The sequence below is a fragment of the Peromyscus californicus genome, unplaced genomic scaffold (genome assembly GCF_007827085.1).
Source record: "Peromyscus californicus insignis strain IS unplaced genomic scaffold, ASM782708v3 Scaffold_12__1_contigs__length_115047231, whole genome shotgun sequence".
NCBI classification, from domain to species: domain Eukaryota; kingdom Metazoa; phylum Chordata; class Mammalia; order Rodentia; family Cricetidae; genus Peromyscus; species Peromyscus californicus.
In genome coordinates this window covers 80,718,732-80,736,154 of record NW_026294413.1, presented here as the reverse complement: position 1 = coordinate 80,736,154, position 17,423 = coordinate 80,718,732, and the positions used below count along the sequence as shown (strand labels likewise).

Sequence of the window (17,423 nt, the reverse complement as noted above, 5' to 3'; positions counted from 1 at the left end):
GGGTGGTGGTGTCATACGTCTTCAGTGCCAGGCAAATCTCTGAGTTCGAGGCCAGCCTAGTCTATAGAGAAAGATCCAGGACAGGCAACAAAACTACACAGAGAAACCCTGTCTCAAAAAAACAAACAAAAAACAAAAACAAAACAAAAAAACAAAACAAAACAAAAAACCTTAGAAGTTAATGTAAAAGGCTGCCAAAAGGTAGTAAGTCATCCCAAATTAATTCAGAAGATTCATGCCACATCGAATTAATCCTTCTATTTTCTATGGTTACGAAGCATTTTATCTTTAGCTAAAAAATATCAGCAAATAACAAGATTGGAATCTGCAGCCTTATAACCCTCTTTACAGCGTTCATTCCAAGTTACTCAACACAGGTCTAAGGAAATGCTTGGTCCAGCTCTGAGCTTTGAGTCTCACGGCATTCCATAAATCTCAACACTATTCAGAAATGTCAGAGGCAGCACAAGGAGAGTCCAGATATCCCTCTCCTAGGCCTCCTCCAAGCCGGCAGCAAAGCCTGTGTTGTTTTAAAATTAGTGTCACAACATTCGAGCCATGAGATTCCAGATGTGCCAAAAACAATGGTAGAAAAACAAAAGGTTAATAATAGAGTTTATTCTCTTATCATCCTGGGTTTGACTTGCTAATTTTAGCTCTCTTACTTTTATAAGCCCCAGGATTTTTTTTTTCAAAGTATATAAACTGAGTGAGCATCATCACATGCTAACAATATCTTCCACAATACAGCACAAGCTGCTCATGGAAGAAACCTTGACTTCTTTCCTCCATTACCACCCACCACACCCAAGCAGCACAAGGCTTAAAATAGTCTCCCTGGTTTATAACCATCTACTGTCTGACATCAGACATCATCCACATGGAGTTGTTGGCACCTTACAAGTCCTGAAAACATCTATTTCCCTGAACATCTGCTTGAGTGCCATACATGTAAACTGGGAGATGAGGTTATGGTACCAGTCAAAGAACAATGAATATGCAGTAACCCAACATCCCTGCCCTACACCCAGTCTTATGGCAAGTGCCATGGGAAAGGTGAAGCAGAAAAGACCAGAACATGCAGGAATCAACTAAGAAGTAACAAAGTACTGCTTGGTAAGTCCTCAAAAAGCTAAACAAAATTACCATGTCCCACAGGTCCACTTCATGCTAGATCCCTGAAAAACCTGAGAACAGCTTCTCTAACCAATACAAACAAAAACATGTTCTTAACTGCACTGTTCACAAGACCCAAAGGTACAAAGAGTCCAAACATCCACTTACAGCAGAATGGATAAAATGCGGTGAAATAGTTCCATGATTATTCAACCACAAAAAAGAAAAATTAAGGACTGATATATACTACTACAATATGGATAAACACTGAAACACATTACACTGTAAAAGAAACTAGACACAGAAGGTCAGATATCCTATAACTACATTTTTATAAAACATTCATATTAGATGGGTGGTGGTGGCACATACCTTTAATCCCAGTACTCAGGAGGTAGAGGCAGGCAGATCTCTGTGAGTTTGAGGCCAGCCTGGTCCACAGAGTGATTTCCAGGACAGCCAGAGCTACACAAAGAGAAACCCTGTCTCAAAAAATAAAATAAACCGGGCGGTGGTGGCGCACGCCTTTAATCCCAGCACTCGGGAGGCAGAGCCAGGTGGATCTCTGTGAGTTCGAGGCCAGCCTGGGCTACCAAGTGAGTCCCAGGAAAGGCGCAAAGCTGCACAGAGAAACCCTGTCTCGAAAAACCAAAAAAAAAAAAAAAAATAATAAAAAATAAATAAATAAAATAAAATAAAATATTTATCACTAGGATTTATCACTTGCCAAGCGTTCAAGGCCAGCCTAATAATATGGTGGCATATGCCTTTAATCCCAACACTCGGGAGGCAGAGCCAGGCGGATCTCTGTGAGTTCAAGGCCAGCCTGGGCTACCAAGTGAGATCCAGGAAAGGTGCAAAGCTACACAGAGAAACCCTGTCTTAAAATTAAAATATATATATAATAACATGAATTATATGCATTTTAACTTCATAAATTACTAAAGAATGTTTTTAAAAACTAAAACAAAGCCAGGCATAGTGATACACTCTGTTGATTCCAGCACTTGGGAGAGGCAGAGGCAGGAGGATCTCGGTTAGTTCAAGGCCAGCCTGGTCTACATAGTGAGTTCCACGACAGCCAGAACTATAGAACGAGACCCTGTCTCAAAAGAGAAAAAAAACACACTCAAAAAACTAAAAAGAACTAGGGACTAGGGACTGGGGAATGTAACTCCATTGGCAGAGTTACCTGCTTACTATGCACAAAGCCTTGGGTTCAATTCCCAGCACTACATAAAGCCAGGCTTGCTAGCACAAACTTGTAACCTCAGCACTCAGAGACAGGAAAATCAAAAGTTCAAGGTCATCCTTGGCTACATGATTTTGAAGTCAACTTGCTGGATCCCAAGATGGGACACCCTCCCACGCAGGGTGCTTCAGTTGTACTTGGAGAGATGAGGCTGAGAGCCTGACACAGTACAGCACGCCCGTACTCAAACCCAGAGTCCAGGGAGCCAGCACGGACCACACAGCAAGAGTGTCTCAAGAGGAAAATAAGTACAACAATACAGAACTTAGATACCTGCCAAATCAAATCCTTCATGGATCAGTGCAATCAACATCCAACACCCCAACAAATCCCACACATCTGTGTGGCTGGACACTTTCAGCTTTCTACCCATTTTGAAATTTATGTCCATTCTGTATTATGCTCATATGGCACTGACCAATTATAAGGGAGCTGTCTTGGTTACTTTTTAATTGCTATAATTAAAACACCATGACCTAGGCAAATTTTTTTTTTTTTTTTTTTTTTTTTTTTTTTGGTGCCTGTCCTAGATCTCACTCTGTAGATCAGGCTGGCCTCAAACTCAGAGAGATCCGCGTGGCTCTGCCTCAGGAGTGCTGGGACTAAAGGCGTGTGCCACCACCACCCTGCGACCTAGGCAATTTATATATAAGAAAGCATTTAAGCCAGCCACAATGGTACACACCTTTAATCCCAGCACTTGGGAGGCAGAGGTAGACAGATCTCTGTAAGTCTGAGGGCAGCCTGGTCTACATAGAGAGTTCCAGGACAGCCAGAGCTACACAGTGAAACCTTGCTCTCCTACCCCCAACTCCCTGCCCCCCCCCAAAAAAAAAGGAAAAAAAGCAAGCAAGCATTTAGTTTGAGACTCAAGGTTCTAAAGGGTTAGAGCCCATGTCATCATAGTGGAGAGCATGACACTGGAGCAATAGCTGAAAGGGTTAGAGCCCTTGGCCATCATGGTGGAGGACAGCATGACACTGGAGCAGTAGCTGAAAGCTTACATCCTTCTCAGCAAACAGTAGGCAGAGAAGGCTAACGTGAGGTGGGCTTCTGAAACTTTAAGCCTGCCCCCAGTGACACCCTGCCTCCAATAAGGCCACACCTCCGAATCCTTCCCGGGGGAACCACACATTCAGAAGTATGAGCCTATGGGATCCATTCTCATTCACTACCACAGGACCAGGACTGATGGTTGATTCATCTCCACATGCTTAACTTTCTGGGGCTACTACTGGATCAAAAGAGGGACACAATGCCTGTTGGAGGTTGGTTTGTTTGGTTTGGGTTTTTTTGAGACAGGGTCTGATACCATAGCCTAGGCTGTCAAGGAACTCACTATAAAGCCCAGGCTGACCCTGAATTCATGGTGTGGTGGCTGACACCTATAATGCCAGCATTTGGGAGGATGACACAAGGAGAGCATCTCAAGTTCAAGGCCAGCCTGGACTACATAAGGAACTGGGATCCTCATGTAGGTAGTCAAGAGGATCTCAGGCTGAGTCCAGTTGAGCTACACAGCAAAAACAAAACAAACTGGGAAGAGGGGGAGAAGACAAGAGAGAGGTAGCTAGGAGTAAATGTGGCAGTGACATCTGAATGTGACCTATGAAATAGGTAAGGCAGGAACACATGTGCGTCTATGCAGGGACAACACACACACACACACACACACACACACACACACACACACACACACACACACACAGAAAGCCAAAGCAAGCAGTACTTCATCCCTCCAAACACCAATCTAGGGTAGACTGAATGTACGAGTCCAAGGCAACAATAAGTCCAAAAGCAGGCACTCAGTGCATGCTAGCCGGCTGAATTTCTAATTCTCAGTCTTTTTAGAGGAATACTAAGTTCTTTCCCACTACTCATTAACAGAGAGTTCTCAATTCATGAGTTAATAATGTTTCCCAAGGATTTCTAAGAGGCTAAATCACCATGAAAATTATCATTTCAACTAATACATATTATATGAATTGTAAGTTTAAGTTTTCATGTCATGCTCTCCTAGTTGACAATACCCTTGTTATGTCATTAAACTATAATTGTGTAAATCTGCTTCAACAAACAATAACTGAACCATCAATAAACTATTACGGCTTCCGTAATCCCTAGCAAAGATTAGTTTCAACATCATCATCATAAATTAGTAGGGACAGGCCCCAAATCTCCTGGTTGAAGCCATGAATTAGGTTTGCACAGTCATTCCTGCACTTAAGTGCCCAATGGTTTCAGTCTCTAAAATTTAATCACACTGTTAGGAACATCACAGGAAATCTGATCCCTTGTAAAAGGGAGGATTTGAGGCAAGATGAAAAGTCATCACAAGTCGGCAGGCCTTTGAAGCCAGCACTGATTAGTAATTATGATAACTAAGCATTCCACTTAAAAAATAATCAACTACATTTAGAGTGTTTCTAGCATTTACATTTTTCTATTCAATCCTAAATTTCTCTCTAATTGCAAGTCAGCTTTACTCAGTTTTTAATGACAGAGAGCAATGAATTAAGAAATCATTTGCTGGGTGTTATGCAAGACTGTAATCCCAACGTTGGGGAGGTGGAAGGTGAAGGAACAGTTCAAGGCTAGCCTGAGATAACATGAGATCCTGTCTCTAAAAAAAAGAAGTAATCTGAACTGTAAAGATAATTCTTAAGGCTGAGGAGACCAGGTATAGCACTTGTCCCATGCCCCAGAAACTACAAAAAAGAGAGGTGGGAGCAGTGGCCCAGTTGGCTAGACCAGCCCTTATCAGTGAGCTCTCTGCATTCAATTACGAGACCAAGTCTCAATACATAAGGCAGAGGGTGACGAGGAGAACAGCACACCCACTGTCACCTCCAGGCCTGCCAATTATAAATACATGTGCACCCACATACATGCACACACTAAAATAAAAGGGTGGTTCTGAAAAGGTAGGTCACTCCAGGACACTGGGCTAGTTCCTTTAGGACAGACACCCCACATACCTAGATAACAAATGACAGTCCCTTTAAAACTCAAAACAGCTCAGGAGGTAAAAGTGCTTGTCACCTCAATTGGATCCCAATAACGCACATGGTGGAGGAGAGAACAGATTCTCACAGCATGTCCAGCACAGATACAGATACACACACACACATACACACACACACACACACACACACACACACACTCACGAGAGAGAGAGAGAGAGAGAGAGAGAGAGAGAGAGAGAGAGAGAGGGAGAGAGAGAGAGAGAGAGAGAGAGAGAAATAATTTTTTTTTTCCTCTGTGTAACAGTCCTGGCTGTCCTGGAACTCGCTTTGTAGACCAGGCTGGCCTCCAACTTACTGAGATCCGCCTGCCTCTGCCTCACAAGTGCTGGGATTAAAGGCGTGCACCACTACTGGCCAGCAGAAAATACCTGACCATGGTAATATACATACACCCTCTGACCCAGCACTTAGGCAGATAGATCTCTCTGAATTACAGGCCAGTAAAGGGTAAACAATGAGACCATGTATCCAAAAAAAAATAAATAAATAGAAAACAAATGTCAAGAGATCTATAAATGTACTTTTGAAAGTGAACACATGCCAGGTATGATGGTATATACCCACCGGAAACATACTTGAGTCCTCCTGCCTCAGCTTCTGAAGCTGGGATCAGTATGGCTGTCTCTTACTCATCCAGGAGCCACATAAAGCGTACTGGCTACTCGACATACAAAGACGTACTTTATCCAAGTTCACAATATATAGCTCTATGTGCCTTAGTTAGGACATGTTACCCTCAGAGTATGAAGTCGGGAGTCAGGCACGATGGTACATTCCTATAAGTTGGTTGGGACTGAGGGTATAAGTCAGTGACAGAATACTTACTTGGCATGTAAGAGGCTCTCAGACAGATGCTCACCACCACCCAAACCAAAATTAAATACAAGGTAAGGAAGAAATTCTCTTTGGTTATAAAGTTTTTAAAAATAGGCTTCAGAAATCTTATTCGACAAGTTGGTGTGACTTAAAAAGAAGTGTATTAGAAGCGGGACATGGTAGCATGCACCTTTAGACCCAACACTCAGACCATGGGCAGGAGCATAGGTAGGTGGATCTGAGTTCGAGGACAGCCTGGTCTACAGAGTGAGCTCCAGGACAACCAAGGTTATACAGAGAAACCTTGCCTCAAAGTTTAAAAAAAAAGAAGTACATTAGAGAGTTTGCAGTCCTGTTTCCACTTTGCTAGCTACCTAAACTGTGGGATACTGGGCAGGTTAGTAAATCAATTTACGTCTCAGGTTCTCAAGTGTAAAAATGAGAATACAAGTCTGTTTTACACAACTATTAAGAAGAATCACTGAGATAACAGATATGAAAGGAGCAAGGACGGTAGCAAAGCCGTAGCAGGAGCACAATAAAACGCTGGCTCGTAAAAGGGAAAAGGGTAATACAGTCAGCTGGAGGCCTGTAAAACCTAACCTGGCTGCACTTGTGTCTACATGACCATGTCTCCTAAGAGACTGGAGAAGGTAGCACCTGGCCCTCAGCTGTGGCTGCAGACGAGTCAAAATTCAAGACAGAGGACAGAAAAAGGTGAAGAAAAAGCCAGCATAGATTTGCAGTGGCCGAGGCTGGGGTCAGGAAGAGTGTGTTTTACTCACATCGTACAAAAGTCAGTAAAGCTTTCAGGAGATAACACTCCATAGAAGAATAACTTTTGACCTCAGGGTGGGAAATAGTCTTTAAAATAAGACACAAAAGGCACTACCCATAAAGAAAAAAACCAATAAATCTGACTCCACTAAGATTAAGAACTTCAGTTCACGGAAAGACATCATAAAGACTGAAAAGGAAAGCCATACCATAGAAAAGGTATTGTGACACACACACTGGACAAAGGACTTGTATTCACCGTAAAGAAAGAACTTCCAGGTCAAGGTGGTGGCAAAGGGTAAAGGTACTTGCCATCAAACCCGCTAAGCTGGACCTGAGTTCCATCCCAGGGACTTAAGACTGTGGAAGGAGAGAACTGACTCCCAAAATTGTCCCTTGACCTTCCCACATGAATCACAGTTCATGAACCCACACGGCATGCATATGCCCCCATACACACACACACACACACACACACACACACACACACACACACAGTAAATAAATGTAAACAAACTGTTAAAGAACAACATTTAAAAAATCTCTAAGTAGTAAGAAAAGACTCAGTTCCAAAAGTTCCAAAGTAAAAGAGGGGATAGAGTGGAAATTTTACAAATGAGGAAAGCCAAAGATACTAATACATGAGAAGCTACTCAACCTGCTTACTACTCAAAATCTAGACTGCATAAAATTTTAAAAGCTAAGCTGGGCAGTGGTGGCGCACACCTTTAATCCCAGCACTCAGGAAGCAGAGGCAGGCTGATGTCTGTGAGTTTGAGGCCAGCCTGGTCTACAAATCGAGCTCCAGGATAGCTAGGGCTACACAGAGAAACCCTGTCTCAAAAAAACAAAACAAAACAAAACAAAAATTAAATTAAAAGCTAACAAGACTAGGAGTTGGAAAGGACAGAGAAGCAATGGGAATGTCCATATATATTGCCCTGCCTATAAAGCACAATTCCACTCTTGTGATTAAACCTTAAAGAAACTTACACATGCCAGGTGATGGTGGCAGCGCACTCCTTCAATCCCAGCACTCGGGAGGCAGAGGCAGGCGGATCTCTGTGAGTTTGAGGCCAGCCTGGGTTACAGAGTGAGATCCAGGACAGGTACCAAAACAACACAGAGAAACCCTGTCTTGAAAAACCAAAAAGAAAAAGAAAGAAAGAAAGAGAGAGAGAGAGAGAGAGAGAGAGAGAGAGAGAGAGAGAGAGAGAGAGAGAGAGAGAGAAAGAAAGAAAGAAAGAAAGAAAGAAAGAAAGAAAGAAAGAAAGAAACTTACACACATGTGCACCATGTGCCATGTAGGGATGCTCCAAGCAACTCTGTTCGCTATTGCCCCAAACCAGAAACAACACTCAGCAACAATGGCATAGAGGGTATGAAAATTATGTCCCTCAGGGGTTGGGGATTTAGCTCAGTGGTACAGCGCTTGCCTAGCAATCTCAAGGCCCTGGGTTCAATCCTCAGCTCCAAAAAAAGAAAAGAAAATTATGTCCCTCTGCGCTATTTCTAGTCTACAAGCAGAATCACTACGAGCGACACGTTCTTACTTCCCTAACCAATTGCCTTCTCTAGATACAACGCAACTGTGCCTGTGCATGTGGAAATCAAAGGTGGATTACTCACAGGACTAGCTTGGAAACTACAAGCCAGACCCTCTGTTAAATCTTTTCTAACAACAGGAAGTGAAATGTCCAAGGAAAGTGCAGTGAGAAGGCTCAACAGGTAAAGATACTTGTTGTCAAGCCTGATGACCTGAATTTGATGCCCTGGAACCCATGTGGTGAAGAAAACCAACCCCCTCCAAAGGTGCAGCAGTCCAAGAGCGTGTGAGTGTGCACACACCCACATATACACTACACTCACAGACACACACACAAAATAAACATTAAAAACATCAAGTTTCTGATGCACATTAAAATAACTTGTCAAGCCAAGTGATGATGGCAAATGCCTTTAATCCCAGCACTCAGGGCCAGCCTGGTCTACAGAGTTCCAGGACAGCCAGAGCTATTACACAGAACCCTGTCTCAAAAAGCCAAATAATAATAATAACTTATCAGACTTCCTCCACCCATTCACCTCTTATGTCTGCCAGCTTCCACTTGTATTGACAAGCAGTCCATTAGCCCATAAGACAAACTATAGTCACCAAGCATCCACCCAGAGGTGCAGATGCAGGCAAAAGGTAAAAGTTCAGCTGACCATGTGATTTAAATTTAAGTTAAAACTTTCTTTCCTTATTTATTGATTTGCTTATTTAAACACAGGGTCTTACCTACCCAGGCTTACCTCAAAAGCCAAAGTTGACCTTGAGGTTACAGGTTCCTTACCCATTCTTTCTTAAAAACAAAACAGCTCAAATTCATTTTGGTACATGTGTAATTAATTTATAATAAGGAAGCAATCAAACGTTTTATTTCAGAGTTACATCAGAAAATTTAGGGTATACTAGCATGAGAGGAAGGTTGTGCTTTCTAAAAATACAATTTATTAAGGCAGCACAGCTCTGAAAGCATGAGGACCTGAGTTCAAATCCCCAGTACCCATGTAAAGAGTTGAGCATGGTTTAGATTGCCTGTAATCCCAGCAATGGAGGGTGGAGACAGGCAGCCTCCAGAAACTCACTGGCACATCAGCCAGCCTACAAAAATGGCCAGTTTCCAGTTCAGTAAGAGACCCTATATCAAGGCAAGGCTAGAGGAAGGGATAGTGAGGGATGGTGAAGACACTCTATGTCCTGCCCTGTCCTCTGAACGTGTGCACACTTGTGTGCATGCCTACATTTGAGTTGTGTGGATACACTGTTGGACTACAAAGAACACTATGCCAACACAACTAAGTTCCATTTGCTACTTCTACCTCTTGACATACAGTTCCACATGTAAACTCTCTTTACCTGGAATTTCCTGGTACCCCCACCCCAAGTGCTCTTGATTCACTGGTTCTTCTCCTGTTTCTGACATCTGTATTTCTTTACCACTGACTCTTCCTAACTTCTACTACGCTCACATGTCAACACTCTCTCCCAACGGCAGGTGTTAAAAATCCTCCATGGCACATAGAAGGTCATTATCCTGCCCTTCTTCTGCATTTACCCTGCCAGCTTCCATCACTCCCTGAACCCTGCCCAAACCAAAGTGCTACCAAATTCAAAATTACCAAATGTCCTTGCCCAAGGTAGCAAGCCTCCAGGTCTCTTCCTAGGACACTCTGTGCTTTCCCTGTTCCTACCACACCTTCAAGACTTGGCTCAAGTTTACTCCAGGCAACCCCAGCCTATCAAATGAGAGTTTCCAAAACACCTTTCTTGGCTCAATGAAGACTGAGGGCACAGTCCATCAAATTATACCCACCCAGACCTTTTGCCCAGTCCTGCCCACTTTCTTCACAGCCGCAGACTTTCCCTAATCCTCTGAATCACCTGTCCTGATGAGATACTACTAATATATTTTTGCAAATTAAAAGCAGCCTCTCTCCCATACCCTCCCCATTAAAGTTTTTTCTGCTACCTTAACATCACCTTTTAGAAAGTCTCCCAAGCTTAACTATCCCATCCTTCCATTTCCTTAATGTTTCATTTACCATCATGCCAGCAAACCTCTATTCTATCCCAACATGAGGATTCAGCCTGCTTCTTCTTCCTGATCACAGCAGCTATACCTGCCTCAGGAGCCAAGACCCGCCCTCCGACTCCAACACCCACTCAGCAATGCTCTCTCAACTCCACCTCCACCACACCCAAACTCATCCTTAGTGTGTTCCCATTTAACTGCAACCTCGCCGGTCTGCAGCACTTCACCAGACCTCACATAACCCTAGGTCTCCTTCCCACACCACCAAAATCTCGTCCCTCCCTACTCCCCCTTCTACACCTGCATCTACACCTCCAGTTTCCCATGCCATCCTCCATTCTCCAATCCTGCCCACGCCCTCGTCCGACCCCTCCACCCATCCTACCAGTTCACTCCCGCACAGAAATCCCCTCCCGGCCCCCTCCTTCCGAGCCCTCAGCCCCGCCCTACCTGGCTTTGCCACGCCCTCCCGCTCGTGAGCCCCGCCCCTCGCCCCGGAGGCTCGGCCAGGGGCGGAGCCTGTTCCTCCTCCCCCCTCCGTCTCCCCCGCCCCCGACCGTCACGCTCAGGGGCAGCCTGACCCCGAGCGGCCCCGCGGTGACCCCCGCGCAGAGGCCTGTGGGAGGGGCGTCGCGAGTCCGCGGCAACCCCCCCCCCGCCCGCCGGTCCCCCGCCCGCCCAGTCTCCTCCCCCTGGGAACGCGCCGGGGTGGGTGACAGACCTGGCCGCGCGCCACCACCACCGCGCCTGCCGGGGGCGCTGCCGCTGCCCGAGAGCGAACCCGCGGCTGCCGCCTGGAGGAGGTGCCGCCGCCCCCGCCACCGCTGCCGCCGCCGCCGCCGCCAGGGGTAGGAGCTACGCCGCCGCCATTTTGTGTCCCCCTGTTGTTGTCGTTGACATGAATCCGACATGACACTGATTACAGCCCAATGGAGTCTCATTAAACCCGAGCCGCGGCCCCGCCCCGGCGCCGTTCCATTGGGCGAGACCGCGAACACTTCAGGCCACCCGTTGGCCTACAGGTCTGTCCGTCACCGGCTCACTAAACACTCTGCCCCCCATTGGGGCAAGTTCCTGCCGGTCATCTCGCCTCCACATAGACACACCTCTCGACCCATCATTCTCCCCCCCCACCCCACCCCACCCCACCCCACCTCCGGCGCCACCCCGAGGGAGGGTCGACTGCCAGTACCAATCAACAGCCCGCGGGGCCCGCCTCTTCCGGGCACCTATTGGCCCAGCCCTTTTTCTCTCTCTCTCTCTGACACCGCGCCACCTCTCCTTCCACCTACCCGCCCCCCTCTGCCTCTGGAAATGGATTGGACCGAGGCGCAGCAGAGGCGCTTGGCCTTATTGGCTGTACACCACGCCAATCAGAAGCCTTTTCCCTCTCCCCTCCCCCACTCAACCCCAAAGCCCCTAGCCCGCAGCTAAAGTTTGTGTGAGAGCTGATCGCTGGCGGCGGCCGCAGCATTTAGGGGTGGGCGCAGGCGGGCGCGCGCGGGCGGGCACGCGAAGTTAAAATTCGAGGTTCTCAGTCGCCAGCTCCCGCCGAGGAACGCGCGGACGGGCGCGCCGCCCGGAGCGTTCCATCCCGCCCCCTCCTCCACCCTCTCTCCTGTCCCGTCCCGGGCGACTACTCGCCCGCCCCCTGGCTCGCATCCTACCCCCCCCCCCACATACCCCCCTACCCTGCCAGCCCCAGGCCGGGTGCAGGCGGAACGATCTCGCTGCAGCCTCTTCGCCATCCCATGCGGAGGGGGTGCGAGCCCCCTGCCCGCCGGGCGTGCACCCCCTGGCTCCGCACTCGCCCGTGTCTGCAAGCACGTGCACCTTTCGCCGCTGCCTCCGGCCACCCCGGTCCCCGGCTAACCTCGCCCGCAGCCCGGCCAATCGCTTGCTGCCCTTTGTTGCTGCAGCCCGGGTCTCCCCGCTGCCTTCCTCAGCCTCCGCCTCGTCCTTTGCCAGCCGCCCGGGTCCGCAGCGCCGCGCTCCCCCCGCCCGGGACCCACCGCCGCCGCCTCCTTCTCCTCCTCCGCCTCCTCCTCCTCGGCTCCGGGCTGCAGCGCACAGAGCCCGAGGCAGCGCCGCCCAGCCCCGCTCCCCCCGCGCCGCCCGCTAGCCCGCCTGGCCCGGCCGGGGGCGCAGCCCGGACCCCGCCCGCCCCAGTCTCCGCCCCGGGGGTACCTGCCTCCGCCCCGGGGGGCTCCGCTCACAGCCCTCGGGGGAGGGCGGGGATACCGGTGTCCTCGAGAGGATGGGGACGCCTGGGCCGTTTTGGGGCGGGGAGTGTGTCCGCCAGGTCTGGGACTGAGGTGCGGTCTTCTCCAACGCGCCCCCCTCCCGCCGCCGTGGACCCCAAACTTCGTCCTTCTCCCGGGCTTCGTACCCTCGGGCGACCGCGGCAGTTTTGGGGTGGGGGATGCCTCAGGAGCTGTGTCTACCCTGATCGGGAGGAAGAGGGAGCAGTGACATTCAGCGACTGCGGACAGGCATCCTCGGGTGGGAGTGGGGATGTCAGACTCCGGCTGGAGAGGAAAGCTGCCCCTCAGGATGCCCTCTCCCGGCCTGCGAGGGGCTGGCGAGCTCGGAGCTGCGTTCTGGGTGCTTCCTGGACTGTGCAGCTGGATGGCAGAGGGGCAGGGGGTTGGGCGAGGGGGGGGACCGCTGGGGGGCCCCTTTCCTCGTCTCTACCCTGCGCTGCAAGGAAGGCTAATGGTGAAGTTTGGTTTTCCAGGCTTCCCCTGGGCCCCCGGAGTTCCTGAGGCCCATACGAGGGAGGCTGGGGGATCCTCTGGCCGCCCAGGCAAGGCTACTCTAAAACTGCCCACACGCCTCGCAGCGCCCTCCGGACTCTGAAGAAAAAAAAAAAAGTCCCTGGGTCTTCCCAGAGTTGGGTGGGATGCTGGTAAGGGATAGTTTAGAGTATGAGAAAGGTAGGCTTGAGAAAAGGCTCCTACAGACTTTGAACACTGTTCCCCTTCCCAGGTTACTGGGGAGACGGGACACCTATGGCCCTGAGAAAGCCAAGTTTCCCGCGTGCTGGCCTGGGTGGAAAAACCACCTGTTGCCTGAAGTTCTGTCCTTGAATCAGGATGTTCTTGGGGGCCCTGGTAAGGAGATGTAGGATGTCAAGGAGTAGGAATTCCAGTTTCTCTGCCCTGACTGACTCACATCTCCATACCACTGACAACCACGGCAGCAGAGTCTTCCACTCCCCATTAGAAACTACTGAACAACTATGTAGGTACTTTGTTAGAACAGCTTATCTCGGTTCTTATCTCAGACACAGCAGGCAGCAGCAGCCCTGTCACATGCAGGCCTTAATACACAAAGGCTATTCTGGTGGATGAGCTTCCCCTGCTTCTGTGCTTCTTGCCAGCAAGGTGAAGAAGAAGCCAAGACAAAGGGCACGGAGTTGAATAAGATAAAACCAGAGAGAGAGGGAGCAGAAGAGTTGTAACAGTACACTCAGAACTGTCACCAGGTCCATTATAAACCTCTTTTATAGGTGTTTTATTACTGGGTTGTTAGTTTTTAAAACACAAACCTCTTTAGATTAAATCTGGGCACTCTCAGGTTCAGCCCAGGGAAACAAGACACAAGGCAAGCTCAGACACTGATTGGCTCCGCTATTTTTGAGTTACATTACTGATAAAGAAAACCCCAGGTTGAGTTTTGCAAGTCGCTCCCTGGCTGTTTCATTGAAGATCTTTAATAATTTGCTCAAGGAGAGTTTTTACAATCCATTAGTTCATAACTCAGTCTAGTTCATTTACATTATTTCAAAGAGAGGGCATTTACAAAGTGTGCTTTTCTTTTTTCTTTAATAATGCAACTGCTGGGAATTTTATTCTCCAAGAAGTTACAAAGTAAATTTAAGGATGCTGGTATTGTCTTTAGTCTTTCTGTTTTGCTTTGTTGTTTTTCTGATAGTCTGCCCAGATGCACTTTAAGTTACATCTTGGTCCCTTGGGATGACATTTATTTACTTTTTGAGACAGGACAAGGTCTTGCTCTGTAGACCAGTCGCCCTCAAACTCACAGCAGTCCTCCTACCCAGTCTCCCAAGTGATAGAATTACAGATAGTGAACCACCACGCCCAACCCTGGACAACATTTTATCTAAAACAATAAAATAAACCATGTGTTAAATACAAGGTTTAAAACTCCAGATCTCTATACTCAAACCACGTATGTTAAAAGATGCAACTAAAACCAGTAAAAGTCCACATTTGAGAAGCTTTCATTCCCACCGCCACCCAAAAAAGAAGTCCTAATTAAGGCTTAGAGTTGTGACAGTGCTGGGGATGGACTGCAGGGCCTTGGACTCACTGTGCACAAGAATTTCCAGAGCATCACAGCAAACAGGCTCTTTAAAGAAATGGGCTGGGGGAGGCAGGGGCAGATGGGTCTCTGTGAGACCAGCCTAGTCTACAGCAAGTTCTAGGACAGCTAAGGCTACACAAAGAAGCCCTCTCAAAAAAAGAAAGAAATGGGCTGGGGGGGTGGGGGAGGCTCATCAGTAGAGAACTTGCTTAAAGCTCTGGGTTCAAGCCTCAGCCACTCCAAGAGCGAGAGAGAGAGAGAGAGAGAGAGAGAGAGAGAGAGAGAGAGAGAGAGAGAGAAAATAGGTCAATGTTTGCCTAGCTGTGTGCTCAGGAGCTAGCAAACTTAGAAAACAGAAATATATTTTAATTTCTGTTCCTAAGAAAATTCTCCAATGGGTGTGGCAAGGGAATCCAGCTTTCCCACTGATCCTCCCCTGGAGGGTTCCTTGTCCTTTGACAAATCTGCCTCTTCAGATAAGTGGGACTGAGAGGGTAACAGAGAAGCAGCCGGAGATATTTAGTGCTTCCTCTTAAACCTCTTTCTTATCTGCGGTATCTCAAGTTTCTGCTGAGAGAAATAGCTCAATTAAGAAGTTAACCTAGGAACAGCTAGAATTGAAAAGTAAGCATGGTACGACGCATTCTGCAAGATTAGGAACCAAGCATCTTGTCTCACCCATCCCCCACCACCCTAAAACAGCTACCCTCCGCCAGAACTACTGACAGCTATTTGTGCTGTTCAGTGCAGGCTACAGATCACTGGAATCGGAATGATCTGGGATGACTCCCAGATAGCATCCTTTGCCCAACCCAGGTTCTGATTCAGTAGCTCTGGAATGGGTTCCCAAATCTAGTTAGCTCCAGACTTGTCTTGAAATTCTCAATCTTTGAGAACTGCTAGCCTAGGCAGAATTTCCCCCCTCAACAAAAACAATTCCATGAATGTCTTAGCCAGAATCAGGACTGGGATGATTCCTTGTTGTGACCTGTGTGTCCTTGAGCCTTAACAAGGACATGCACAGTAGGTGGGGAAGGAGCCTAAGGGAACCACAAGGTTTTCATCTTTGGGGCTTGTTTACTGCTCTGAGACAAGTCAGACAGCTAGATAGGTACCACAGACACAGTCACCCTGATGTGGAGGAAACTGGGTGAGGAAGCAGCAGGAAGAGACCCTGAACTTATCTGTCCAGGCCCAGCCCATGATGAATTCTATGTTCCTTCAGTTAAGCCCTTAAAAAGCATTAGCCTATACCACCACCCTTCCAGCTACCAAATGGTATCATCTCGTGAGGCTAATTGGAAATGGGTGCCCACAGGGTTACAATGTCTGATTTCAGTGGTCACAGGCAGAAGAGGCGATCAGTCAATCATTAAACTATTTAATAAAGATCAGTCAGTCATTATTTAGTAAACTCAAACTCTGAAAGGTACAGCCCAAGTTACTTCAGATGGTATCATACCATACTTCATGTGCCTTCCTGCTTTTTGGTTGATTGGTTGGTTGGTTTTAGTTTTTTTAAGACAGGCTAGCCTAGAACTCTGTGCATCTCCAGCTGACCTCTAAATTCAAATGTCTCTTCCTGCCTCAGCCCCAGGTTCTGGGGTCATAAACTTGCCTTACCACACCTAAAAATGCTTTCACACTTTTTCCATGCATCCTGGATCAAGTCTGAAACCAAGGCCTGCCAATGAGACAATGGAGGACTCTACCCAACACTCCTCTGCGCGTGACCAGCTCCCTTGTTCCCTATGCAGGGTCCTCACTCCCCACCTTATCTGACAGAGACCTTGAAGGATTCTTCCACATCTAGGCTGAGCCGATGCTTCCTCTGTCAAGTTTTCCTGGCCTATCCCTGCTCTATAGTGAGTTAGTCACGTGCCTGACTGCCTTCACCCTACAGAGGTGTCCTCCTGAAGCACCAGTCACAGCTGTGATTCATCTGAGGAGTGTGTTACGCCCAACCTTTGCCCTAGGTCTCACCTAAGGCTAATTCAATTAGAGTATCTGGAGGGAGAGTCAGTTATTCCATCAGCTTTTTGTTTGTTTGTTTGTTTTTGGCTGTGTGTGTGTGTGTGTGTGTGTGTGTGTGTGTGTGTTTTGGGGGGGGGGGTTGTTTTGCTTTTGTCTTTTTCAAGGCAGTTTCTCTGTGTAGCCTTGGCTGTCCTGGAACTTGCTCTGTAGACCAGGCTGGCCTGTAACTCCAATTCGACAGCCCCTGCATCCCAAGAATTAAAGGCATTCACCAGCACTACTGGCAGGGGGAAGGAGGTTTATTAGGGGGAGGTGGGACTAGAAAGATGATCTCAGCAGTTAAAAGAACTTGCTGTTCTTGCCGAGGACCCACGTTCATTTCCTAGTATCCATGTCAGGCATAGCCACCTTGAACTCCAGTTCCAAAGAATCCAACTCTCTCTTCTGGCCTCTGTCGGTACCTGTGTTCATGTGATGCATATACATATATATACCACGTAAAACTGTTTTAGTGTAAATAAGACTGGGCCTCACATAACCCGGGCTGGCCTCAAA

General features: G+C 47.8%; 1 protein-coding gene across 6 annotated transcripts in view; it reads right to left on the bottom strand.

Moving 5' to 3' along the window:
- Kat6b (lysine acetyltransferase 6B) overlaps window positions 1-13,194 on the bottom strand; it is a 188,117-nt gene extending 174,923 nt beyond the window's left edge. For 2 of the 6 annotated variants that reach the window (XM_052733574.1, XM_052733575.1), the window contains exon 1: window positions 12,439-12,649. The gene's annotated coding sequence lies outside the window, so the exon portion shown is untranslated. Of the gene's footprint in view, window positions 1-11,286; window positions 11,658-12,438; window positions 12,655-12,752 lie in introns of those variants that run through there. The other 4 variants (XM_052733571.1, XM_052733569.1, XM_052733573.1 and 1 more) reach the window with 4 other exon arrangements.
- Window positions 13,195-17,423: the final 4,229 nt, after the last annotated feature.